This window comes from Crotalus tigris, unplaced genomic scaffold, assembly GCF_016545835.1.
Source record: "Crotalus tigris isolate CLP2741 ecotype Arizona unplaced genomic scaffold, ASM1654583v1 scf7180000023830.6690815, whole genome shotgun sequence".
Taxonomy (NCBI): Eukaryota; Metazoa; Chordata; class Lepidosauria; order Squamata; family Viperidae; genus Crotalus; species Crotalus tigris.
Genome location: NW_024100214.1, coordinates 1,688,415 through 1,715,398, shown reverse-complemented (window position 1 = coordinate 1,715,398; position 26,984 = coordinate 1,688,415). Strand labels below are relative to the sequence as shown.

Here is a 26,984-nt window from a genome sequence, read left to right as displayed (position 1 = left end):
TAATTACACAATACTTATGAATGTGTGTTGCAGAAAAACACACTGCGATATGCACACATTGTAATACATATAGGCAATTAATATAGCAAATTTATCCTTCTTGTGGAAGTATCTTTAAGAAGGGTTAGTATTTTTCTCCATTTATTTGATTACAATTTATCAAGAACTATAAACTTCATCAATTTATTATGTTGTTCCTAAAGGATATTATGGAGTAATGCAACTTGTTAAGGAAAATGTTTAGTTTTAACTGAGAACTATGAACCGCTTTGCATGAGTTTTTAAAAAATAATTGGAGATTTATTTACAAACCTGTATTTCTATACACTGAGCAGTTATTTTATGCATTGGATGTGGAGTTTATAGATTTTGGTGGGAAACGATACTGTTTTAAAACTGTCAAGGTTAGGAAATAGTGAGTTGTCCAGTATTTAAGCATCAGTATTATATATATTTTTTAAAATGCATGAGTGTAGTTTTGATGGGCAAATGAGATACAAATTCAAGCTGTCACTGTTTTAGTGTTGTGGATTTAAAGTTACAAACTTTCTAAAAAATTAAAATGTTCACCTGGCACATATGTCTTCAGCAGAGTGGAATGTATTCTGTCTCATTTGTGGATAAACAGAAGGATATGTGAAATCATATTACAAGTTACCTTTGTCTATAATTCACCCATTAATAAATATTTTCATTTAGGGTTGATTTTTGGAGGTGCGGATAGAGGGAATCAGAATAGGAAGATGGTACTTGTACCATCGAGATAGCTGTCAACTGAAATGTATTTATAGGAACTGTTAAATGACATTTATTAAAAACAAATCTGTTGGTGTGTGTTCAAGAAAAAGGCAACAAACTTCACACTTTCACGTGCATTGGAATCTGTGTGCCTGTTTGGTAACGAAGAGAATAAACATTGGGAGGTATCAGCAGAAGGCAGACTGATTCCCTCAAATTGGAGCAATCTAAATTTTACCTATCTGAAAAATCATCAGTTGTAATAGCATGTTTAAGAAACCTTCCTGATGGGGCCACAATTCTGGCACCGGGTGAGAAAGCGGGAATTATCAGTGTGTGAGCGCATGGAATGGACACGTGCATTCACACAAGCATGTAGGTATATATCTGAAGATGAATTATTTTTATATGGCCAGTATTGTTCTTGCTCCTATTAGATGTTGTGCAGTTCTTGATCTGCTGCCAGGCATCTTGCAGATGCTGTGTATGCCCTGCCTGAATTGTTTAGAGTGCCTGTCGGGAAGTGCTAGATTTCATTTCAAGTGTTGCACATTCTCCAGTTTGTGTAGCCAAAATACAGGCTATGTTATTTTTTTAGGAGCCTTCTTGCCTTTATATAAGATGAAGCTTAAAATTCCTCCTCCTCCTCCTCCTCCTGTTTTTTCCCCTCCCGACAAGCCAGTGGCTTGTTTTAAATTCAGTTTGAACTCTCTGAACTGAGAACAGCCAGAGGAAGCAGGTCGTCTTTGGGAATAAAGTGGGGAAAATGGCAAAACCATTCCAGATCTTTCGGTATTTATATTAGAGTGGGGGAAAAAAGCTTGGCTGGGAATGAGGTCTCTGACTGTCTCTTTTATTTTTATTTTAAAGCAAAAGACATCTGACTGATTGGGGACTTTTAAATTAATCTGTATAAAGGCATTCTAGTGTTTAAGGAAGTTATATACTTCCTTTTTTTCCAGTTCACCTGTTGTTCATGTCATCTGCTTTTTTTTTTTTAGCAAGGATATATTTCTTTAAAATTGAGGTATTTTTTTTAAAAAAAGAACAATTTCAAAAAAAAATAACGGTATATGAATAAGCACATGTGTGGTATATATGTGATACTCACTTTCTTGGCCATGCTTAGATATTTTTTTTCAAATTTCTATTTATTTTTGTAATGCATGCCTATGTTATGTAACATCTCAGCATAATAGCTTTATCGACAAAGCCTCTGCCGTTGAAAAAGATTGCCTCTCCAAGCTCTTAAGACATTAAGATATCTCTTATGGTATGTATGGTCTGAAATTCTGTAGTCTCACTTTTTTAATCACATGTTTAGAATTCCTAATTGCACGTGGCTGAGATTTTAGCAAGCAGTTGTTTGATCAAATGGCATACTTGAAAGAACATGGAGACAGCAACAATGGCATATAGTGCAAATGAAATTGAAAACAAAAGTGGCAAAACTTTTGCTTAATAGTATTTTAAGATCTCATCATTGATTCTCACCCACATGTGCATGTGTTAAATCATATAGAGAGCCCTATAATTATCATAATTGCTCTTTTTTTGTACATTATGCCAACAAGCGTGAAGCCATCTCACCAAATAGTGGTTCTGAAATGGTTATTTGTGAAGTTCTCAAATAAAAAAAAACTAAATGCGAATGTGTTTTGTGTTTGCATTCTCTCATTATTATTATTAACCTTTTTCAGCCACACAGTTATAAAAAATAAATATTATATAGTATTTCCTACTAACAGTCTAGGCCAAATAATATGATTAATTCTATTTATTAACAAGTACATTTATTTCATTTATATACAGACAGTAAAGAATATGCGTAATGGAAAATCATGCTTACTGTTGTCTCCTTTTCCGTAAAATTAAATATCTGCCATTTAGATTTCTGTATATTTTGTTGTTTTTCCAAAACAAACATACCCAGTAATTCAAGTCATCCTCCATAGGGGAAGGTTTGTGATGCTGAAGTTTGGAAATACTAAAAATCAGAAATAAAATATACACAGACCATTACCCAATAACATGTCAAAAATCTTAGTAAAAAATACAGCCCATTAAAATCTGTGAGGCCTGTATGATTTAAGCTATCATGTTGTTATTATGCATGAAATCTAATCATATAAGCATTTTGTCAATATTATAAATCTTATTTATATTTATTTTCACATCTACAAATTTGTAGCTGCAAACTAGATAGCTAGTTGAAAGAGCTTTTTGTTAAGGCTTTTAACATATAGTAACTTCCCAACTCAACATGTAACTTAATCTGTAATAAATTATTTTGTAAATATTTTATTAATATGAAGAAATAATAGGAAAAGATTAGTATATACTTTAATATTTAATAATACTTTTAATATTTAAAATCCCATGTGCACGCCTGTCTTGTTCCACGTTTTAGTGTACCATTTGTACAAGTAAAACAGAAAACATTTCATATTTAAAGTTTTCTTAAAAAAAAAAAACCCAGTCTTTCTCAGATAGCTCCTGTTTACTAAATGCTGATTTAACAATGATATTTTTCTTTATATTACAAAAATTAAGCTTCTGTACTTTTATGAATAGATGCTTTAGGATACTATTTCAGTCCTCATTTTTTTAATGTAGCCTTACACTACTGCGATAAAAATATAATGAATAATCTGCAAAGCACTTTTTCATTATATGCATAAAGTTGCAATTGTTTTAGAAGCAAACCTTATAAATGAAATAGTGGTTGTTTTATGGAATAATGAATTGATGATCCATACATGGATAATTACTATGGTGTCCTTAAGTAATATATTTTTCTAATCCTGGGGTAAAACGTATTTTTGGGAGGGGGAGAAGGAGAGAATTAGATTGGTTTGAAAATGCTCATTCCCAGTAGAGCCTTTGAAATACCTTTCCAAGTGTTTCGCAGAAATTGTGCAGAAGAGCAGTTTGCTTCCTGTTTGAAAATACACTATGTCTGGTTCATGTTATACTCAGTTTACTGTAAAATTGCTATAGTATGTCAAGGACCAAGGGTTTAGCAGTGCATTTTACCATGATGTGTTTAGAGAAAGCAAAAAAAAAAAAAAATAGACATGGCTATCTACAATCATAGGGATATTCCTGGCTTCCTTTATGTATTATGTGTGTTGCATATGCCTTTAGAGAGTACGAGAGCAAGGGGTGTCTTTGGAAAATGTGATGTACTCTCTGTGAGAAGCTGTGATAAATGATAAAATTGTAGAATATTGCAAGCCTGATGTGTAACCCAATGAAGTTGAGTCAAAACAATTTTGTTTTGCTTGCAGTTCCTGAGGATAATTTGGTTAAACTCCAATAACTCAGCTTAACTGGACTGTGGATCAGCTCCGCTTTTGTTTTGTCTGAATAGTTGTCTGTCAGACCAGCTTTACTTTTGACAAGCTTCTTATACACAGAAAGGATGTCTGTCTTAAAACACATGTCGGGAAAATGTATGTTCTACAGAACACAGATAAAGCTGACTGATATTGCTAAAGGAAGCTGAAAACTTAGTTTCACACCCCAGCTTCCAGAAGTCAAGCATTCTATTAATTACCATACTTTAATGTTTTTGTTCTGAAAACTGAAGCATATGAATTTCAGTCATGTTTTTTGTATCATATATATGTCCATATGCATGGTTTAAAATCTTGCAGATGTCAACTGGACATTATTAGATTTTATATGTTCCTTTTTATTGCTCTTCTTACTACTGTTTGTGATCGGAATTAGTCAATTGCTCTTTATATGCCGAAGGTAAAATATTTTGAGAAATTATTCCCGTTAAAGCTAAATGTTTACAGAAATCACATTAGAAGTATGCAATTCACAGAAAGTTTTTTTTTCCCTGGATCGGAATTGTCTTATATCTCTCAAGCAGCAGAAGAGCTGAAAATTAAAGTTGCATAATTTGCCACACTGTAATTGTCTTTATCATCATTAGAAGTATCATTTTGCCATAGTTCCTAATACAATAACAATCTGTGTTTATGATTCCTTTTCTATTGTATAATACAGACAACTAAAAGAAAGACAGGGAACTAAGTGTATGTGACTGTAGATATTCATGTATACATAGAAGAGGGGAAAAATACTTATGTGGTGGGTCGGTTTATTTCCCTCAAAGTTTTTATTTGATTCTTACAGTGACCAAAAAGATCAATGAAATTGAAAATGGAGGAAACCCTGTCTACCTGCATGGGCTGAATAGGTTCCTAGCCAGAAACGGGGCTACTATAAATATTGCATTGTGCAAAATCAAGGCACACTAACAGAGATGGGGTTGAGCTTTTAAGGCACTACAAGCCAAACAGGAGCAGTCTTAAGGCTGATCGGTGAATGAAAACGGGACTGTCTTTGCTTAATACGCCCCTGAAATATATAGTCCTTGCCTATCATTGTCAGGAGCCCAAAGGGGAGCTTTTTAGACATCAAATTACACTTGTTTGGAGAGAAGGCAGTGTTGATATAATTGGTGGGGCAGCATGACAGTGTTAGATTCCAGCTGCTTCCATTGGAGATGACTTGCAAACACAGAGAACATGTTAACAATATAGGCTAACATTTAATTTGGCTTTTTCACCTTTGTGTTTTAGTAAGAATTATAGACTTAACAAATGTTGACTACTGGCAATAAGGCTGATATAAGACCAAAGTCTGGCATTTTAAGGATTTTCACTTTGGAGCGATGTATCTGTCTGTGTCTGGACATCTGCATATAAACATACAGATATTCCCCTCATATTTGTAGCAAAGTTTTTGTAATTAGGAGAAGTTTTTGTAGTTGTCTTTTATTATTACAAAGTTGTTGAATTTTTCTGGTTTGAATGGTCAGTTAAAGTCCCTTTCTCTTTTAATAAAATATGTCTTCTGTGTATTTTTCTTGCCCTTAACAGCAGTTTAAGAATGATAGAAAATATTGTGCTGATTGTCTCTAAATCGTCTTTGCTTTAAAGGATAAAGGGAGCAAAGTGGAATTGTGAAACAGTTTTGTTGATGGGGGGAAGGGCTGGGAGACAGTGGAGTCTACAGTGATGTTGCCTGCATATTTAAACCCTGTTAGGAGTGACATGATTAAAATAATCAAATGTATTACTTAAAAAAAATTAAAAAGATAAGTAGTGCACCCCATTATTTTATTGACTTTTAAATATGGATTGCAGAAATGTTTACACTTTTAATGGCATTATTAAGCTAAACTGACAGATCAGTGGAAAAAAGTTGATTGCCCAGCATATTATTAACGCTGCACCTGTTACAACAATTCCAGTAGACACAGAATAACAGAGTATAGCTATGATCCTTTAGGCAGTTTTTGAGAGCAGTTATAAGTGGGATTAAGAAAAAAGAAAATAAACTTAAGCAGGGCACTGATAAAAAAAATTGAATTGGAAGGAGGTCCTCTTGGATTCAACTGAATGTATGAGTAGACATATATAGGATTGCATTCTTAGGGAAATTTTCTCTGGCATATTATGCTAGCTTTGATTAGCATGGAAGTTTTCAATAATGTTCATAGCTGTTGGTAACTAATACTCAGAATTAAAATTTATACTTTCTGTAACGTTCACTGCTTATTGAATTTCTGGTGCTAAGACATAGAGAAGTATGTGCCCAGTTACTAACAAACTGCCATGTTTGTCATGCCCCTTGCTTCGAAGAAAGTAAATCTGAATGCAAATTCAACTGAAAACACTGGCACATATTATCAAAAATTAAATGTAGAATTGTGATTTCATAGGCATATATGCTACAATTCATTGCATAGCTATTTGGTTTTGCAGCATGCTAAACTGGCTTCTGTAACTGTATTATAGATAAATGTTGTTTTTGAAATGTAATAAAAAATTGTATTGATTCATATTTTTCTATTTGCTGTCTTAAAAGTGAAGTGAACTTTGCAGAATCCTTGTAACCCATACCAGTGTAGTTTTCCATTGTGGTTGGTCTTGTGGGAATAATCTTGTTCTGTCCTGCAACATTTGTTATGTGTTTGGTCATATGAGCAAAGCAGTTCATAAGCATAAGGCCAGGCTTATTCGCTATCCATGTTTCTTGATAAATAATGGTAAAATTTAAAATACATCTTCAAAGCATTTCTTGCACATCTTAGAAATACTCCCAACAATCCTCTAAGGCTGGATTGTCACCTCTCCCCCCCCCATTCCGATTGTAGGTGAGACTATCTGCTCTACCCTGCCTATTAAATTTTGTAGACAAGAATCTGCTCCTTTGTAAATTACAGAGGAATAGTCAGCATCCACTACATTAGATATTCACTGCAGAGAGTGGGAGTTCTAAACTGTAGTTAAATTTGGCACGTCCTCACATAGGAATTAAAAACTTTTCTTGTTTCTATTAGTTCAAAATTGAGCACTCTTACTATCCTTCTTTAATCTGTAAATAATTGCTGCTGTTTTAGGATTGTGGGTACTAAAATTAGTTCCATTTTGGATTTATTTTGAGTTAATGCATTACTTCCCTGAATAGGCAAGGAAAGAGGGTGTAACCATTACAAAAATAATGGTTAAACAGTTTCTGTACTGCCTGCAGTTTTTGCATGGACTATATAATTCTGGAGCTTCAGATTAATGCAGAGTTACTCATTTCTAAAATTACACGCCTCTTATTTCTGTGATTAAAAATGCAGAATTAAGCAGATATGAAGCAGATAATTTTTACAGTTATGGCAATGACCTTTTTTCCTGTCTGGATGGGCAAAAAATTCCATGCGGTCACCATTGCCAAAGCATGACTGAATAACAGGCTAAAACCTGTTATTAGATATCTTTGCAATGCCAGTCATACCGGAAGTTTGGTTGGCAGAGAGGATAATATGTGCAGATCGGTCATGTTTTCATTCAACTAGTTTTCAGCACAGCGGCCATGTTCAAATTAGTTATTTTCAAAACCTGACAGCTGTGCTCTTTAAAACAATCCCAGCTGTTGTGATGTAAAATTGAATTTTCTATTAACACCTGAAAAAAAACTTGGTATAGTATTGAATATCCAACCGCTGGAAGGGTAAGATGATTTCTTCAGATTTGTCTTTGGTAATCCCATTTATCAAATAAGCAATCCTGGTGTGTAGTGTTGAAATCAGTTGCAGCAAGAAGGAGCAACATAATGGATTTAGTCGTCTTGGTGTCAGTCTATGAAAACTTACCATGGAAGTAAATTCCATTCAACTTATTCAGACTTGTTTTGATTTGGCTTACAGCAGCGGTTCTCAACCTATGGTCGCGACCCCATTTGGGGTCGAACGACCATTTTACGGGGGTCGCCAAACAACGCGATCCGCCATTTTCCCCCCTCGGGGTGGCGCCGTGCATGCGCGCCATGCATGGCGCCGCCGCGCATGCGCACTGCGCATGGGGGCGCCACCACGCATGCGCGCCGCGTCCGTGTGACCAGGGGTCGCCGTATAAAAAGGTTGAGAACCACTGGCTTACAGGAAAGGCATACCTTTCCATACTTATCAATCTAATATTGGTGGGATTTGATTAACTGTGCAAAAACAGAGCCATACATCTTAAAGGATGCAATGGGAATAATCCATAATTCATCCTTACTGATTTTATTCTAGAGAGAATAAACTTTGTAAGCCCCAATACATATAATCATTTTAAGGCATTGGAACAAATACATTTCCAGCTTTAAGATATTTTTCACATGTTTCCTGTGAAGGAAAAAAGCCGCCCTCCATAATAAATAAGGCTTATTCTCAATTATACAGGTAGTCCTCGACTTACAACAGCTCATTTAGTGACCGTTCAAAGTTACAACATCACTGAAAAAGTGATTCATGACCGTTTTTCAAAATTATGACCATTGTAGGATTCTTAAGGTCACAAGATCAAAATTCAGATGCTTGTCAACTGACTCATATTTATGATGGTTGCAGTGTCCAGAGGTGATGTGATCTCCTTTTGCGACCTTCTGATAAGCGAAGTCAATGGGAAAAGCAGTTTCACTTAACAGCCAAGTTACTAATTTACCAACTGCACTGATTTGCTTAACAACTGTGGCCAGAAAAGTCATAAAGTGGGCCAAAGTCCACTTAACAAACTTGCAGCAGAAATTTTGGGCTCCATTGTGGTCATAAGTTGAGGACTACTTGTATATGCATAGCATCACAATAAATATGAGGATGCAATATACTGAGATGTAATTACAAGAATAAATTGACTTTAGTAACTAGATGTTTAGACTGGATTTGGCATTTTTATCCACGTATCAAGTCCTTCCCAAGGACCTGGGATAGGTGAATGTTGTGTGATGGTGTTAAAGATATCATCACGGGATGTAAGCTTTTCCAAATGAAGTTGTTTTGCAACTGACTGGTCATGAATTTGTCAGTGTCAGTGGTGTTCAAATGATGCTCCAGATGTTTTGAAATTGCACCAAGGTGCCTGTTACTATCTTTGCTTCTTTTGCCACAGTCCTTCAATTTGCAAGTTTTTGTATTTTCTAATTTTCTTCAGTTCTTTCTCTTCTCTTATGCTGCCTCCAGATTCTGCAACATCTTTTTTGTCTTTCTTATCAATGCTTGTTAAGGCTGGGGTGTCTGCTTGAATTCTTTAGCTTCTTCCTTTTCTATTACTTTGTCTATCTTATAGTTCCATCAGTTCTTGCTTCAACGCAAATGGTGTTTCTTTTAGATATTCCAATGTACCATTATTGCTGTTTTGTCATGCTGTTGTTTGTAGCCAGTCTGTGCAATCTTCTTGCAGTAACTAACTAGTTGGTCCACTCTTTCTTCAGCTTCTTTGCAGAGGTGTCATTTGCTTTTTGTTGCTTTCTGTTCAATTCTGATTTTATTTGCATTTGCTCTCAAAGCTTGGTCTTCTACATCCAGAATTAGTCCCTCCATCTATTTCTTCAACTTTCCTGCTCTTAGCCATTACCAGATCTTATTATTATCTGCATTGCTTGCTAGATGTGTGTGTGTGTGTGTGTGTGTATGTGTGTGTACTGACTGTGTAATGCTATGCATTGCCATGTGTCTCTTCTGTTCTTCATTTGGGTTGTTTTGTATGCTAGTTTGGTGACTCTGGTATACAGTATGCCTTCATCGTGTACTAGCTTCAATGCATCTCCATGAATGACCTTTAGATATTATTCCAATTATTATTAAAACATTATCCCATATAAAAATGAATGGCTATGCATCCAGACCTCATTCATTTTGTAGTACAATTTTAGCACAGTACAGTTTTAGCCCAGGAAAAGATTTCTTCTTACTATAACCATTTGAAAATTATCCTGAAATCTACCAGTAAATCTAAGTCTACTAAATCAATGAATCTAAAATCTTCTTTCCCCCTTAAACATGCAGTTAAACAATCTACTCTCTATATCGTTATTAGCATACATGGAATTTTGTGGAGTAAAAAATTAAAGCATAAATGATTTAATACAAATGGACACTTTCAGCTTTACAGAAATCTTTCTCTTATTATGCCAGATTATTGCTATTTGCTACCACAGGCAGCTGCTATTTTGGTGTCATTTTGTTCTGTTTACAAATAGTGCTTGTTCAGCTACTGACTAGGATAGGAATACTGTAGTTCTATCCTAACATAGCCACTCTTGATTTGACTCTCTTTGGGTTGGAAAATAAAGTTAATTTAGAGTGATGGCTTTTGATTAGTTCTATTTGTTAGCAAGCAGGAAAAAACTGTTTAATTCCATCCAGTCAAGGATGAAAACAAGCTCATCTGGGAGCATGACTATGAGTTACGTTCTAGACCTATGAATAACATTCAGCATCCTCATGTATATTTTGAAGAGTTATCTAGCTAGTATTGAAGAGAGGACAATATATAGAATGGCAAATGTTTGCTAAATACAGTTCCTTACATTGACTCGACTCATTCATATTTGTTTGTTTTAACATTTCTACATAATTTTTCATTCACAATGTATTTATTTATCTCATATAGGGCAGACCAACTAATATTCCATAATGATTAAACTACAAATCCTAGATGTATAGGAAGTCTTACACAATTTCCAGGTCGCTTAGTGATATTCTCAGTTCTGAATTCATAGAAGTAACTAAACTTTTTGCAGAACAGCCTTTTCTAATTAAAACTGCCATCTTGTAAGATATTTTTAACGCATGTGTGTGTGTGTGTGTATTACACACAAGCACACACATACCATAGTGCAAAATTAACTTCCGCGTGTAAATTGTCTGCATGTAAGCAAATTCAGAAAATACATGCATTTATCATAGTCCTTCTCCTTGCAGACTCAGTGCTTTCCAGCTAGTACTGCTAATGCAAAAATCTGTAAAACTGAATCTGATTATAAAAAAGGAGCTTTTCAAACTTGGTGCAGAAATCCAGAAATTACTATAAATTGTGACGATAATAGGAACATGCCGATAGGCAATAAAGGAAATGTTTTGTATGCAAAGCACAACTGAACACAGCACTGGATTCTTGTAAATGTTTTCGTCAAATGGAAAATGGCTGGCAACATTTATGCGTCGCTACCCCTGTTTTCCCTCTCTGAATTATATCTACCCTCTTATTTGTTGGATTTTACCCTTTAAGCTGCTCATGACAAGATTCATCGAGTTAGATTATCCTTATGACAACTTACAAGTAGTTTAGGCTTAGAGAGGCTGGTTGGCCTAAATTAATCCTCTGAAAATGCACCTTAATCTTAAGCATTTGATTAATAATGAGTTATATCCAGTTTGTTCATCCACTGATGGAAAAGTGTCCAATAGTGGAACAAATTCCTTTCATCCACCCCTCCTGTGCTGCTTCCTGCCACATTCTCAAATTTTCTCCAGGAGATTGGGGAAAACCATTCAGAGCTGATTTAGGAGCACCCAAGCCTACAAGAAATGGGAGAAGAAATCTTATTAAAGAAACAGAATTCTACATGCATATTTTAAAAATAGTCCAATTAAACTAATTAACCCTTCTACAAATAAAAGCAAAGGACATGTGGTGGATAAACAGTTTAAATAAGTATAGCACACTCAAACATTTAAACTATTTTAATTGAATTTTAGGGTTGCTTTGTACCAGAAATATATCTTTATTGCATTCACAAGACATTCTTGAACTCGATTGGATTGCACCATGAATATATATAAATGTGCTTAAATTTGTACCCATTATTTTCAAGGTTTCAGTCATCTGTAGCTTAACTCAATTGTGTGACTGTAATTTTTGTTTTTGCATATATGTTGTGCCTGGATCCTATCTTGGTTTGGTTTGTATTTATTTTAATGGTACTATATTGTGAGCAGCCCAGAAGCAAATGGAGTTGGTTGATCCCTAAATTAAATAAAATAAATAAATTTACAGAAACTACTTATGCAGTCCATTCAGTGCAAGGTTTTTTGTATGCTGGACTTAATAGTATACCAGAAATCTGCATCCATGATGGAATACTAACATGGCCCCTACTATTTAAGTCAACTTTCTGAAAAATTATGGAAGTGCATATATAACCATTTGTATTAAAATGTTGACATATACATCAAGTGTGTGTGTGTGTGTGTGTGTGTGTGTGTGTGTGTGGTTAATTGTTAATAAAATGTACAATTTTAAGATTTAGGAAATGAAAATAATTAAGGGAAAAGTGATAATCTAAATTAATACAAAAATTAAAAATTAAGTTTATCAAATCTTGTATTTGAAGATTTGATAATGGTTCGTCTTGATATAAAACACATAGTATGAGAGGAAAATTTATTGTATGAGATTGATTTAGATAGTCCTGAAACTCTTAGCTAATGCCAAAATAGATCGAGTTAGTTGTCTAACACATAACCAGTTATGTTGTCTATGATAGTGGGCATACTAAAGCATCATTATGTTGGGTTATTTTGGTAGTGGTAGTAATTTATTTTCTTGTGAATACATGTATCAGTAGGGATCAAAATTGTTCATAGTGAAGGAATCTCTGCTACAGAGTTTACTTTGAGGATAGATATTGCTAATCTTACATGTTTTATGGATAATGGCAGAGTACAGATTATTTCTTTATGTTAATAGTGCTTGGGATTTCGTAGTAATCAAGGCCAATTTGATTTAGTAGTAGCTTACAATCAAAATGGCCATATTTTAAACGAATATATATTATTCCCTGATAATATACTGTTTTTTTCAGAAGATTCATTCTTCAGTATATTTATTCTTTCTCAGAAATGTCCTAGAATGTCTTCATAGGAACCTGCTATTTATAAATAGGAAACATGCATTTTATCTTCTGCAGTTGGACTATTTGGTTATTGAATAAGTAGAAAATGAATCCTGCAAAGGGTCTTGTGCTAAAAAAGTTTTGATAGTCAAGATGAGAGCTGATGTCAAGCATTATGTTTCATCGTGTTTATAACTAAGCTGGTTGATTTGTTCTAGCCATTCCTATCTCCCCTGGACCATGGTTTTCTTGGATTTTATTACTGAAGAACTAATTATAAATGGATATAGGGCCATTTTCATCAGTATACCAATTGATTCATTTTATTTCTTGCAAGGAACTGCTGTTAACATAGGAGACTGCACAACTCTTTCTGATCATGTTTTTACCATAGATAAAGAACTTAGTTATGGCTAAGGATCATGGCTCTCAATTTATACACAAGATTTAGAAAGCGCTTTTCTACTTACTGGACCTTCATATTCAGTGGTCATTTCAATTCTTGGAATCCTGCTATGCCAATTTCTTAAAGTGGCCTACCTCAACTAACTGACACTACAATACCTTTGATTAAGGCTTAGCAATAAGAGGTACTATCTTGCAGTAGTTCTTTTTCCAGTCAGTGGGAATTGGAGCAGAGTGACTGAGCCGAAGGCTCCTCGGTATCCTGCAGGGCTCAGGGCTCTAACTGTTCTTATATAACATTACATGAAACCATGGGGTTAAGCCATCTGAAGCTATGATATTGTTGTGGTGTTGTTTCAACTTCTAGAAGTTTCTAGGATGAGAAGTAACAGATCTAAATTTAATCCCAGCCTTTGGATTCTGCCGCTTTCTGATTCAAGGGACATACCTTTTTAGTTCTGGGTGGAGTTGTGCTGCTCCACATGGAAATAGTTTGTAATCCTGGTATCATAACTCCTGTTTTATGAGCAAGAAGCATTTGTAGTTAGAAAGGCCTTCACCCAGCTTCATCTTGCAAGCTAGCTACAGTCTCTCCTAGAACATGCGTGCATACATTTCCCTGCTCCCTTTCCTTCCAGGCCGCCAACCCAGAAAGGTTGGGGAGCTCTGGTTTAATCCTTCATGGTCATCTTCTGGATCTGACTGATTTTGTTTTTTAGCATCATCATCATCCTACGCTTTTCCTTCTCCATATTAGTAGTAAATACTTGGAAATAACTAAAGTAGATCTGTTAGTCATTAATAAACAGCAGCCATGGAAGCTACTTATCTTATATATAAGTGCATATCTTAAAATATGTTTACAGAGAATCAGTGTTAGAATTGTGAATTGTATTGGCTATCAGCTTGGCTGGTTTCAAAAAAGAGTTAGACCAATTCATAGAAGTCATGGGGATCAATGACTATTAGTCTTAATGGCAATGTGACTGTCTCTGAAGGTGATCTGTTAGAGCAGTGGTTCTCAACCTGTGGGTCGGGACCCCATTTGGGGTCGAACGACCATTTCACGGGGGTCGCCAAACAATGCAGTCCGCCATTTTTTTCCCCTTTTCCTTAGCTGTGCTACTCCCTTTTATTCTATTGGCTTTTGAAAGCCAATAGAATAGACACTCTTGAATAGAGTCTAATTCTATTGGCTTTCAAAAGCCAATAGGAATTGTCCAGGCTGTCTCTGCCCTGCTGAGCCCGCCAGAAGTCCCATTCTGCAAACAGTGCTGCACCAGTTGAGTAATCCTCGACTTACGACCGGTTGAGCAGTCCTCGACTTACGACCGGTTGGGGGTCGCGGCATTAAAAAGGTTGAGAACCACTGTGTTAGAGACTAGTGGACATCCTTTATGCATATGGTTGGCCACTGGAACAGACTTGTCGAATTAGGTGGGCAAGGAGACTCTTCCAGCAGCACCACTGATGTTTTTAATTAAGCTTGAATGACTTCAATGGTATCTGCATGTCATAGGCTTGTCACAAATTTTGAACTAAGTATCACTCAGCCATGTGGCTGTATAAAAGGCAAATGAAATTTAAGAGAGCTACGATCTCCTGGAAAATACTAGTTCCACTTTATTATGAGTTGCTCATAATATAGGGAGAAATTCTACCTATGTGATTGCTAAGAATTAACACCAGGTTGATGGCACATAATCACGAATCAGATTGTGCCTTAAGTATGGGTCCAGTTGTGAGTGTTACACTTTTAAAAAGAATCCAGAGAAATTGGGACTTGTTCAAAGGTGAGCAAGAATGATATTCGGAGAGACAGACATTAAACTCTGTGAACAGAGATGGAAGGAATTGAGAATGTTTAAGCTTGATAACATAAAATTGGGGGAGAACTATAGTAACATTCTCAGGTACCTGAAGATGAAAGATAGAGATAAAAAGATCAACATGATCTCTCTCATTCCAGAGTGCAGGATATAAATTTATGGATTCAGGTTACTGGAAGGCAGATTCCAGCTGAAAATTAGGGGAAGAACTGTCTAACAGGTAAGAGCAGTTTGATGTTAAATCCACAATTCTCAGTGGAGAAGTGTATTCTACTTCACTGAACATGTTCTAGACATTGGATAGCAATCTCAGTGATTCCTGCCCTGGTCCAAACTGGATCACTTGAATGGCTATTCCAATTTGACCATTCTGTGATTGCATTCTTTTGAAAGACTTGTTAGCAGTCCCTTTTAGCTGGCTCAGGGGTATTATAATGTTTGCCAAAAAAAAAGAAGCACCCCAGTATTTTTCATTAAAAATTTTAGGTAGAGAATTTGCTTGAGTCAAAATGCTTTAACGTAAGCCCTCAGTATTAAACTGAGTTCTTGTTCTCGTCAGTATTCACATTCATTTTTCCTCCTTTTTTGTTTTTGTTTTTGTTTTGTGGTTGTTCCTTGAAATTTATAGCCCTGTACAGTAAAAGAGATTGTATCGAGAATTCCAAAATGTTGATATAATTTTCAGGCATGTATTTGTTTTACTGCCCTGAATGAAAAGTATTGATCCACCCAATCAATTCAAATGCTGAATTGTATTTCCAGGCTATTTCCTGCCTTTCCAAATGTCCCTTTGTGTCATGATGTTTATAGGAACTTTATATAATGGCTATTGGGGCAATATTGTTTGTTTCTGAATTATACTATGTGCTATATATCAAATGCAAAAGATTGCATTTGATGAGAATATCAAATATGTATACTCTTTATATTGCCTAACATAAAGAGTGTACCTGGTTATTTTTGTCTGTCTCAAACATCTGCCTATTGTAAACATAAAGTTTCCTGATCTGTTAAGCATTGCTGAGTGAACAGAAGCATTTATCTTCTTTTTCTTTTCTTCCTTCTTTACCTCAGTTTTGTATAGATGTTTATTACCTTCATTTCTGTATAAACTGCATCACATTTGTACTCAATAACACCATAATTGCCTTTTATTAGTTTTCCTAAGCTTATTTCAGATATTGGCCTTAGACTGTTTTAAGTTGAACAATGGTTAGTCTGAACGTCAACATGCAACAAAAATGGTTTCTTTTGCTTACTACTGAAATAAGAAATTTAACTTGAAGTCAAGCCTATATTTCTTCTCTTTATATGTATATATGTATATGTATAATTGATATTTCTTTGGGCTGATACTTTTTATTTTGATCAATTTTGTGTGTGGGGTGTGTTAAATCACTTACTCTACTGAAGTCACATACTTATTTAATCAATCAAAAGTTAATTTGTATTAGAAAGAATTCTTAACTGCAAAAAGATCAGCTGTAGTGCTTATACTGTGTTTCTGAGCACAGTCCAAGGTTTTAGTTTTTAGAACTGTGAAATTTAGGGTTAGGTTATTTGGCAGATGAACTGCGCCCATATGATTTGCCCATTATTTTATGTTTGTACCAGAGACATACTTCTTGATGTGCTATAAAATGAATTTTTCTGTACTTGCTACACTGGCTAGCAGTTTTTCCAACTTTGTAACCCCAGATAATTTGTGAACCCAATTCCCAGAATTTTTAGGCAGCACAGCCAATGAGTAGAATGTATCACTTAAGTGAGAGAAACAAGTTCATGGACTTTAACACTCTTCATTACAATTATATTGCTGTTGCTTGTTGTGATATAATTTTATCAACTGTAGATTTATACATGTATGTAGCATTTGGCATCCTGTGGATTATCTGATTGGTATTCATGGGGAAAACCTGCATGGTTGCTAAGAGTTGACACTGACTTGATGGCACTTAACCAGTAAGTACAGGTAGTCCTCAAATTACGACCACAACTGAGCCCAAAATTTATGTTGCTAAGCAAGGCAGTTGTTGCTAAACAGGTTTTGCCTCATTTCACAACCTTTTTTTGCCACAGATGTTAAGCAAATCACTACAGTTGTTAAGTGAATCATGTGGTGATTAAGCAAATCTGGCTTCCCCCATTGACTTTGCTTATAGAAAGCCAGCTGGGAAGGTTACAAATGATGATCACATGATTCCAGCACATTGCAACTGTCCATTTTAGCTGACTGTGTTCAACAGGTCAGCAGTTCAAATCTCACCGGCTCAAGGTTGACTCAAGCCTTCCATCCTTCCGAGGTAGGTAAAATGAGGACCCAGATTGTTGGGGGCAATGTAAAAGATACATACATTGCTTACTGGTGTACACCGTTTAGAGAGTGCTTGCACTTAAAGTGGTATATAAGTCTCATAAATAAATAAATAAATAAATAAATAAATACATGGCAATTGCCAAGTGACCAAAGTTTGATCATGTGAACTTGGAGATGCTGCAGTGGTCATAAGTGTGAAAAATGATTGTCAGTCACTTTTTTCAGTCCCCTTATAACTTTCAGCAGTCACTAAACAAATGATTGTAAGTTGAGGACTACCTGTATAGGATTGAGAACTTTTGTGTGTAGCCATCAGGAGTCAAGACTGACTTGAAGGCACAAAAGATGAAAGCAAAGAACTATAGGTCATAGCATTTCCAAAGTGCTTTTTTCCATCTTCATGGACTTATAGTTCATGTCATGTTGTTCTCATGCTTTGGCATTACTTTATTTTCTGGAACTTGGCATTCGCACGGTAAACCACTAGACCTCAAGATGTAGGACACTTTTTTGCACTTAAATGTTGCTTTAATTAATAGAAAGAGCAGGCTAAGAAACTGGTGGCATATACCAAGGTATGCATGACCCAAGTTTATCCCTTAAGGATCTTCCTCCCTTATTTTATAATAGATGACTTTTCTTCTGCTGGTTAGCTGGTTGCAGTTTTCAAAGGGTCCTTCTCAATCCCAAGAACATTTTGTCTCTTGTCAACTCCACAATAGGTATGAACCTCTTATATTAATTAGTTGGCAGTTATTTATTCAATTTCTCTATCTGCCCATCTCAAAGAAAGGACTCTGGGTAGTGTAGAAGGAGAGTTATATGGCTCCTTCCTTTTTCTCGCCCAGCTTTTGAGGCAGGGAAGGAAGGATACCATGTCACATGCTGTTGTCTGCTGGTTATGGGGCACATTACTAACAAAAGTGGTTACTTTGCAAAACTCAGCACATTTTGATCAAGTAACAGCATTGTTTCAGTTGAGAGTGACTACTACATCTCAACCACAAACCATCTGCTCTTTCAATGTTTTAATGTCTTCCGAGCTTAGTGATGGATAACAACTGGAATATATCCTGAGAATCCTGATCCCAATGATATAAAATCCCAACAAAGACTTTGTTCCCCATAAGCTGTCTGAGTCATTGTGATGTCCACATAGATTTAAGTGCAACCTAAAAAAATTTGAAGTTGGGTTTTTAGGAAGATTTGGGTTTCCGGGGTATCACTTGCTTTGTAGAAGTGCACCAAATGATAGACATCCACGTAAAGGGGATTTTATATATGTAGTTCTCCAAACAATATGTGGGTGACTGACACAACTCTGCAGACCCAAGCAGAGTTCATTTCAGTTTGCATCTTCTGCTTTCCAAGTAATAAAACCTAGATTGTGCTTCAAAGTTTACAAGTAAGTAGTCCCAATTTTAATTATTATAGAAAAACAATAAACTACAAAAAGACCAGTAAAAAAGAAAACCTCAATAACACAGATTACAGTATATATTACAGTAAAATAAAAATGTGTTGAGTTTCTTAAAAAATATATTTCTTAAATGGAATCATACTGATCATCTAAAACAGTGGTTCTCAATCTGTGGGTCGCGACCCCATTTGGGGTCGAACAACAATTTCACGGGGGTCGCCAAAAAAGGCTGTCTGCCATTTTTTCCCCTTTAGCTGTGCTACTCCCTCTTATTCTATTGGCTTTTGAAAGCCAATAGAATAGACTCTATTCAAGAGACACTATTCTATTGGCGTTTGAAAGCCAATAGAATCTATTGGCTTTCGAAAGCCAATAGAATAGACTCTATTGAATAGAGTCTAATTCTATTGGCTTTCAAAAGCCAATAGGAATTGTCCAGGCAGTCTCTGCCCTGCTGAGACCGCCAAAAGCCCCAGTCTGCAAACGGTGCTGCAAGGAAAGCTTCCCTCCCTGCTGAGCAACTATTAAAAGTAAGTAAAAGAGGGCCAGGGGTGGGAGGTGGGAGGCCGGCGAGTGCAGGGAGGGTTGCTGGCACGCGTGGGGCCCAGCGGGTGCCTTACCTGCCTGGGCTGGGCCAGCTGGCGGCCCAGCCGGTGGTCGCCCTGCGCTGTCGCTGCGGCTTGCCGTGGCCATCCAGGAACGCCTGGGCCTGCCTGCCGCCGCCCCAAATGGGCGGCGGCCAAGGTAAGGCTAGCGGGGCAGCGGCGGGCGCAGGGAGGGTTGCTGGCGTATGTGGAGCCCGGCGGGTGCCTTACCTGCCTGGGCTGGGCCAGCTGGTGGCCCAGCCGGTTGTCACCCTGCGCCGTCACTGCCCCTTGCCAGCTAGGCCTCAGCCGGTGCAGGGGGCGGCACCACGCATGCATGGCGCTCCCGGGCAGAGAAAGTCCTCGACTTATGACCGGTTGGGTAGTCCTCGACTTACGACCGGTTGGTCACAGCATTGAAAAGGTTGAGAACCACTGATCTAAAACATATAAAGAACAGTTGCTGGAATTGGGTATGTCTAGTTTAATTGAACAGAAGGACTAGGGGTGACTTGATAGCAATATTCCAATATCTCAAGGGTTGCCACAAGGAAGAGGGAGTCAATCTAGTCTCCAAAGGACCTGAAGGCAGAACAAGAAGGAATGGATGGAAACTAATCAAGGAGAGAACCATCCTAGAACAAAAACATACCAACGGATGCGTCTAGCAGTGTGCGGGTGAGCATTATCATGAACCAACACCACACCAGAGGTCAGCATGTCCTGACACTTGTTATGGATGGCTCATCTGAGTTTTTGTAATGTTTCACAGTAGACTTCTGAATTGATGGTTGAACCCTGCTTCATGAACTTCACTAGCAGTACTCCTTTGGCATCTTCACATTTGGCAGGATTTTCTATGGCACCACTTCCGGTGTGATGTTGGTATATGATAATACTTGCTGGCACATCGCTAGATGCACCCAAGAAATTTTGAAGTAGTTCCGTTGGGATGTTTTTGATCCCCCCCCCCACAGCCCAGATTAGGCGCAGAACGACTACTGCTAAGGAATTTCAAACCTTATAAGTTGTTATGACAAGTGCCTCAATTTGAATGGTAATTACGTTGAAAAGTAATGTAATGTTGTAGTTTTCTAATGTGTATAATAAAAGTTCTGTATCTGCAGGTGTCTGTCATTGATAACCAAACAGAGGTTTATTTCCGAATTGCCCTCGTGCTTCATGAGGTGATAGCCAAAGTGGCACTGTATCAGCTAATCTTCTTTTATACTTCTACCATACATGTGCAATCAATTACCTAATAGCATGAATCTTAAAACCAGGCTTAACTTTTACTTTATCATACCATAGATATGCATGTCACCCAAATCTCAAATCAAAACCTTTTCACAAAATTCTTCAAAACCTTTGTAAATTGAATATAGGAAGATTATCCAAGTCGTTCTCTTGGTTTATTATTTATATCACCCTTTATTCATTAAGACGTCAGCTAGTTTTGTAGCCTGTCATTTTTATATCCACTTTCAAAACTGTATCAATCTATAGAGGCAGACATTATTAAAATTAACTTATGGGTCCATTGTTCAAAAATATCCTTCAGTATATTCAATGTTAAAATGTTTTGCTTCATTTTGTATTTGTAAGTTAATTTTGAGTGTTTTTCTCCATTAATTATAACCTTTAGTTCCCTCTACTGTCCAATTTCTTTTAAGAATTCAAAACAAAACCATTTTCTCACAAGAAGAATTCTTCATAATTAATTCAAAAGCTTGTTTCAAATTTATCTGAACTCTTGGTCCATATGGTCCTCCCCTTATGAACCAGAGAGATTTGCAATATTGCTGTACCAGAATTCAGAAGTTGATCAAATGGAAACTCAATAAGGTTTTCCTTAACCATTTAAGGAAAAAGCACCTAGTGCAGTGGTTCTCAACCTTTTTAATGCCACGACCCCCAACCGGTCGTAAGTCGAGGACTACTCAACCAGTCGTAAGTCGAGGACTACTCAACTGGTGCAGCACCGTTTGCAGAATGGGACTTTTGGCGGGCTCAGCAGGGCAGAGACAGCCTGGACAATTCCTATTGGCTTTTGAAAGCCAATAGAATTAGACTTTATTCAAGAGAGTCTATTCTATTGGCTTTCAAAAGCCAATAGAATAAAAGGGAGTAGCACAGCTAAGAAAAAGGGGAAAAAAATGGCGGACTATGTTGTTTGGCGACCCCCGTGAAATGGTCGTTCGACCCCAAATGGGGTCCCGACCCACAGATTGAGAACCACTGACCTAGTGAATTGTAAACACAGCTTCAGAAAATTCTTTTTTTTTTTTTTACAATTTGTTTTTTTTTTCATTGGTATTTGGATTGCTACTGGGTTTGGAGAAGGCTGGTGTGGGAAATATTTGGGGAACTAGAGTTTCTCAGATGAGGATTCCTGAATATGTCAATAACCAGTTGCCAGTTTACAGTAAGCATGAGAAACACAGAGCAGGAGTTTGATTAAGCTATGAAAAGGGGTGGAAAAAAAAGCATTGCATTTTAAATTAAGAGGATTTATGGGCAATTGACTGCTGTAGTGGCTTCAGTCTTAGTGTATAATAAAGATTCCTTACTTAGTCATGTCATGTAGTGTGTCTGGGAGGTTTCAGCCAAGTTCAAATAAATTAAGAGAGGAAAGATTGTAATTGCTCGCCAAACTTTTTGGAGAATTATGTAATTTTCATCTGGTTAAATTTCATCTGGTTCCACCTCCCCCTTTTTTTAATCCAGTTAAAGTGAATAAAAATGTGTTTATATTGGCTCATAATGTAAAACTATGGAAGTATTTGTCAGACCATCTTTTTATAGTAAGCTATGGTTATCAAGCGATAAGGATGCCACAAACTGACAGATGCTTTTCCTGGATCTCATTACCCCATGTAGAAACGATCATTTGTCCTTGAAATAATTATAAAGTTAGTAATCATTTATGGTTTGCACACGTTTAGTTTTTCTGTTGTTTGCTTTCTGTTCTGCAACAGAGTTTTAAACATTCATTGATCTATCTCTATAACTTTGTATCTAGTTCCCGTACCATAACATTCAGAAAGCTGTACTACAAAAAATTGGCAAGAAACTAAAAAAATACGATCTTCATTAAATGCAATTGTATAAAAAGCTGTAGTAAGAGGCCAGAAAACATTAAGATAGCATGTAGTGCCTGTTTTGACAACTGCTGTATACCTCATCAAAATAAAACAATGGGTCTGTGGATATAAAATAATACTCACTGTAAAACATTATGGCACCTTTTTTTGTTTTGAAATCTATTTTGCTATTACTTGAAGGTATGTTCAGGAGGAAAACAAAATGGGGAGGAGGAGAAGAAGAAAGTTACACTCAGTGATATTTTGTGGACCCAAAAGCAATACAATAATAAAAATATGTGTCATCTGTTTGTTATTAAGTGCATCACTGACACAGAATAAAAACAGCAATAAATACTTCCCCTGTAAACAATTGTAAAATCACAGTAACATCTAATATCAACAGCCATACATTAAAATCAATGAGTGATTTTAAAAAATGTTAATAACTTCAGAATCTTGTGAGCAAGCTGTTAAGGATTTGACTCAAAGTATAATACAGGTAGACCTCATCTACCAACCACTATTGGGGCTGGCAACTCCATTGCTAATCATGCGGTTGTAAAATGAAACACTTTTGATGTCAGTTCTCCTTGTGGTCCTTAAGTGAAACACACATGATTGTTAAACACTGACCTCATACAACTGCAATTTACTAATTCCTGCTGTTTCCTGCCATTGACTTTGCTTGTGGGAAACTGACTATGAATATTGTAAATATTGTAAATGCTGATCACGCGACCATAGGACATTGCAACAGATGTAAATATGTGCCAGTTGTTATGCACCCAACTCACAATCACATAACTGCAGGAATGCTGTGACAGCCACAACTTCAAGGCTTGGCCATAAATCTCCTTTTTCAGCACCTTCATAATTTTGAATGGTCACTAAAAACGAGCGGTGTGTAAGCAAAGACTACCTCTATGGATTGGAATCCATTCCCAAAAACATGAGAGCCAACTAGAAAAGGATCACAGCTACAGAAATTTCTAAGGCTTTAGACTGGACAAGGAAGTAAAAAAATGTGACATGAAAGAATGCACTTTACTTGATATGTGAACGAAATCATCAGGGATCAAGTATAACAAGTCCAAGATCATTTTTATATATATTCTTGTTATTTTTTGATTGATTGATAGATTGATTATGTACCGTCAAGTTATTTTCAACCCCTACCTACCACATAGATTTTTTCCATGACAATCTATCTAACCTGCTTTTTTCAAGTGTCCCAGCAGTGTTCTCATCACCATTGTAACTGAGTCCATTTGCCCTGCTGCGCTTCTGCTCTTTCCTTCCACCTTTTCCACTATTATAACTTTTTCCAGAGAGTTGGATCTTTGCATAATGTATCTAAAGTAGCTTCAACATTTATATCTTGAGTGAGCACACTGGGTTGATTTGTTTGATGATTCATTGATTTGGTTTCCTGACTGTGCATAGAATTCTCAGGAATTTTCTCCAACATCAGAGTTCAAAGGCACAAGTAGTCTTCCTGTCCTGTACTAGCAGTTGTTTAATATAGTACTTAGCTCTTCAAATTTATTATATCTCAACCTTAGTTTACCCTTCTGTTAAATTGGCATATTAATAACATTCTTCAGAGAGCTATTAAGAGAATGAAGCAAATAAGAGATGGAGAATAAATTATTTCTGTTTGTGTGTCTTGCAGTAATTATTCATTTCATTTAGATTCTCAGTTCATTTGAAACAAATAACATCTTTTTGAGAAATATTCTGATTATATGATTGCTGAGGGAAGAAGAATAGATGCTATATTATAGAAAGCTGTAGCAGGAAATTTATTTTCAGCCAAACTATTTGGAATAAGTTTGACACTATATTAAATATATTTTTATGCATTATTCTTTTGTTATTGGTTGTGTGCATCAACTTTTTTTTTTACTCCTAGCGATCATGTAAGACAGTGATGGCGAACCTTTTAGAGACCGAGTGCCCAAACTGCAACCAAAATCCCACTTATTTATCACTGGATGCCATGTGGGCATGGCTCACAGGGAAGGGTGTGGCTGTGGTGCTCATGGCAGACTGGGTGGGTGTGGGCAAGGTGGGTGTGATCACCTCGATGTTGCTCGTGGGGAGGGACACCTGTGGGGGCCGGGCAAGGTTAGGGGAAATCCAGGGGGGCTCTGGCAGGTGGGGCAGTGGGCAGGAGGCTCGTCCTGTGGGGCAAGGCAAGGCAGGACAGGGGAGCCATTGTCGCAGGGTGCTGCTGCCCGACACCATCAGCCCCTGCACACAGAGGGCAGCGAGCGTATGGGTGCTGGGATGCATCCAGCCATGTGGACCTCAGCGAGTTAGCTGGCGGCTGGTTAAAGAGGAACAGTTGCCATCTCCGGAGCATGACACGTGTGCCCACAGAGAGGGCTCTGAGTGCTGCCTCTGGCACGCATGCCATAGGTTCGCCACCACTGACGTAAGATGTAAGAAAGAAACTCAAGAGTGCCTTACCTTAATTTTCTTTGATATAAAAATGAGAGAAAGAGAAACTTGTCAGACATGCAAGATTCTGTTATAGCCTACCTCAAAGGATTTCTAGTATTTTTGGTAAGGTCTGATTCCTGACTGGTATACCTCAGAGAGCTGACAGCCTGACCCCTTCCCCCCTTGCCTCTCAGAAAGAACATCTTGGCTAAAGGAAGGGCCAGCCTGATCTGATCTTAGTAGCTGTGAACCACCAAAAGCTATAAAAATGTTTATCCCCTACATGTTGCAAATTGTAATTCATGAGAGGATAGCAGAGTCAGAGGGCAACAAATTCTGGTCACCCTATCAGCCAGGTGACCAAGGACTCTGATGATCAAATTTATATGCAATAAAAAGCCAAACTGTGTTGTGATTGTGTGCCTTTGTTCCATTTAATGTATCATATATCAAGGTTATTACTTTAGCTGTGTAAAGAATTCGGCTAGTTTTTGATAGTGGAAAAAAATGTTTTTTGTTACAATTTGATGTGCTCCACTCCTCCTAGTTCTTTTTCTTCGTTTTAACTGTAATACCAACTTTTCACAAAGCCAGATACAAATATTGACTGAAGGGAATTTGAGCAGGATTACTTTTTTAAATTTATCTACTTAAAAACTACAGATAATAATGAACACCTATCTACTTTCACTCTAATTAAGTGTTAGTATAATTCAGTAGTAGCATGGATGCAGGGTACAGATGCTACCAGTAGTAGCACGGATGCAGAATAAATCTCTGGAGATTGATCCGAGAGAATCTCTTGGAGAAACTGTTCATCACTTACAGGGGAATATGGAATTTGGCAGGAGACTTCTAATCTGACAGTAGCACCATTTTTATTTTTATTACATACAATTTCATCTTCTGAGATAAATCAGAAATGCAGTAAAGGTTATAGGCATGGGGAATCTAAATATTTTGCTTACTATATATAAACTCAACCAAATCTATTAACCTACTGTGGCTTGCAACAATTTCATGAAATCTATCTCCCGCATGATAGTTTTTCCACCCTGTTTGGTCACATGAAGTATGGAAAAATGATAGAGGAGATGTCAGCCACTGGAGAAAAAGAAAGCAGATTGTGTTTCAGATATTCAAGAATCATTGAAGAGAGTGAATAACTTTTATGAACCATTGTTTCAATATCAGGAGTACTGGCTTTAAGATGAAGCAAAGATGGAAAAGTAGGTTGAGCATCGGGAAGTATTTCCTAACTGTAGAAACTGTTTAACAATGGAAGAGGTTTTTCAAAGGCACTATGGAATTTCTTCTGGAAGTTTAACCCAGTATGAGATGAGTTTCACACAAGACTTTTTAGTAGAGAAGCTGTCTTTTGCATGAGACTGAGAGAGGTGACCTATATACTGTATATTCAGGATTCCCATTCAGTCAGATGCATGGATCCCTCATATTGCTTACAGACCATCTGTAGCTTGAATGTTCTATACAGTTTAAATATATCAGTTTAGTATTTAACTTAAGTAAGGCACAGAAAATTGTTTACCTTGGTGGCGCAGTGGTTAGAATGCAGTATTGCAGGCTAACTCTGCTCACATTGGCAGGAATTCGATTCCCTCAATCCTGACTAGCTCAGGGTTGACTCAGCCTTCCATCCTTCCAAGTTTGGTAAAATAAGAACCCAGATTGTTGGGGGCAATAGGCTGACTCTGCTTAGAGAGGGCTGCAAAAGTGCCGTGAAGTGGTATATAAGTCTAAGCGCTATTGGTATTGATAACTGACTTGTTGAGAGCTGGGCGTTATTCAAGTTTAATATACTATGGTTTGTTGCAGCCAGATGTTCAGACTGGATTTGGCATTTTTGTCCACCAAGAGCAGGGGTGTCAAACTGGCAGCCCTGACCCCGGATGCATCACACGCAGGCCACGCTCACTCCGGCTCCGCAGAGGAAAAAAAGTTGCGATACCTCATGATATGTCATGTGAA

At 37.0% G+C, this 26,984-nt stretch overlaps 1 protein-coding gene across 17 annotated transcripts in view; it reads left to right on the top strand.

Annotated features, from left to right (window-relative positions):
* TCF4 (transcription factor 4) overlaps positions 1–26,984 on the top strand; it is a 393,712-nt gene that overhangs the window by 285,962 nt on the left and 80,766 nt on the right. The window lies entirely within an intron of this gene.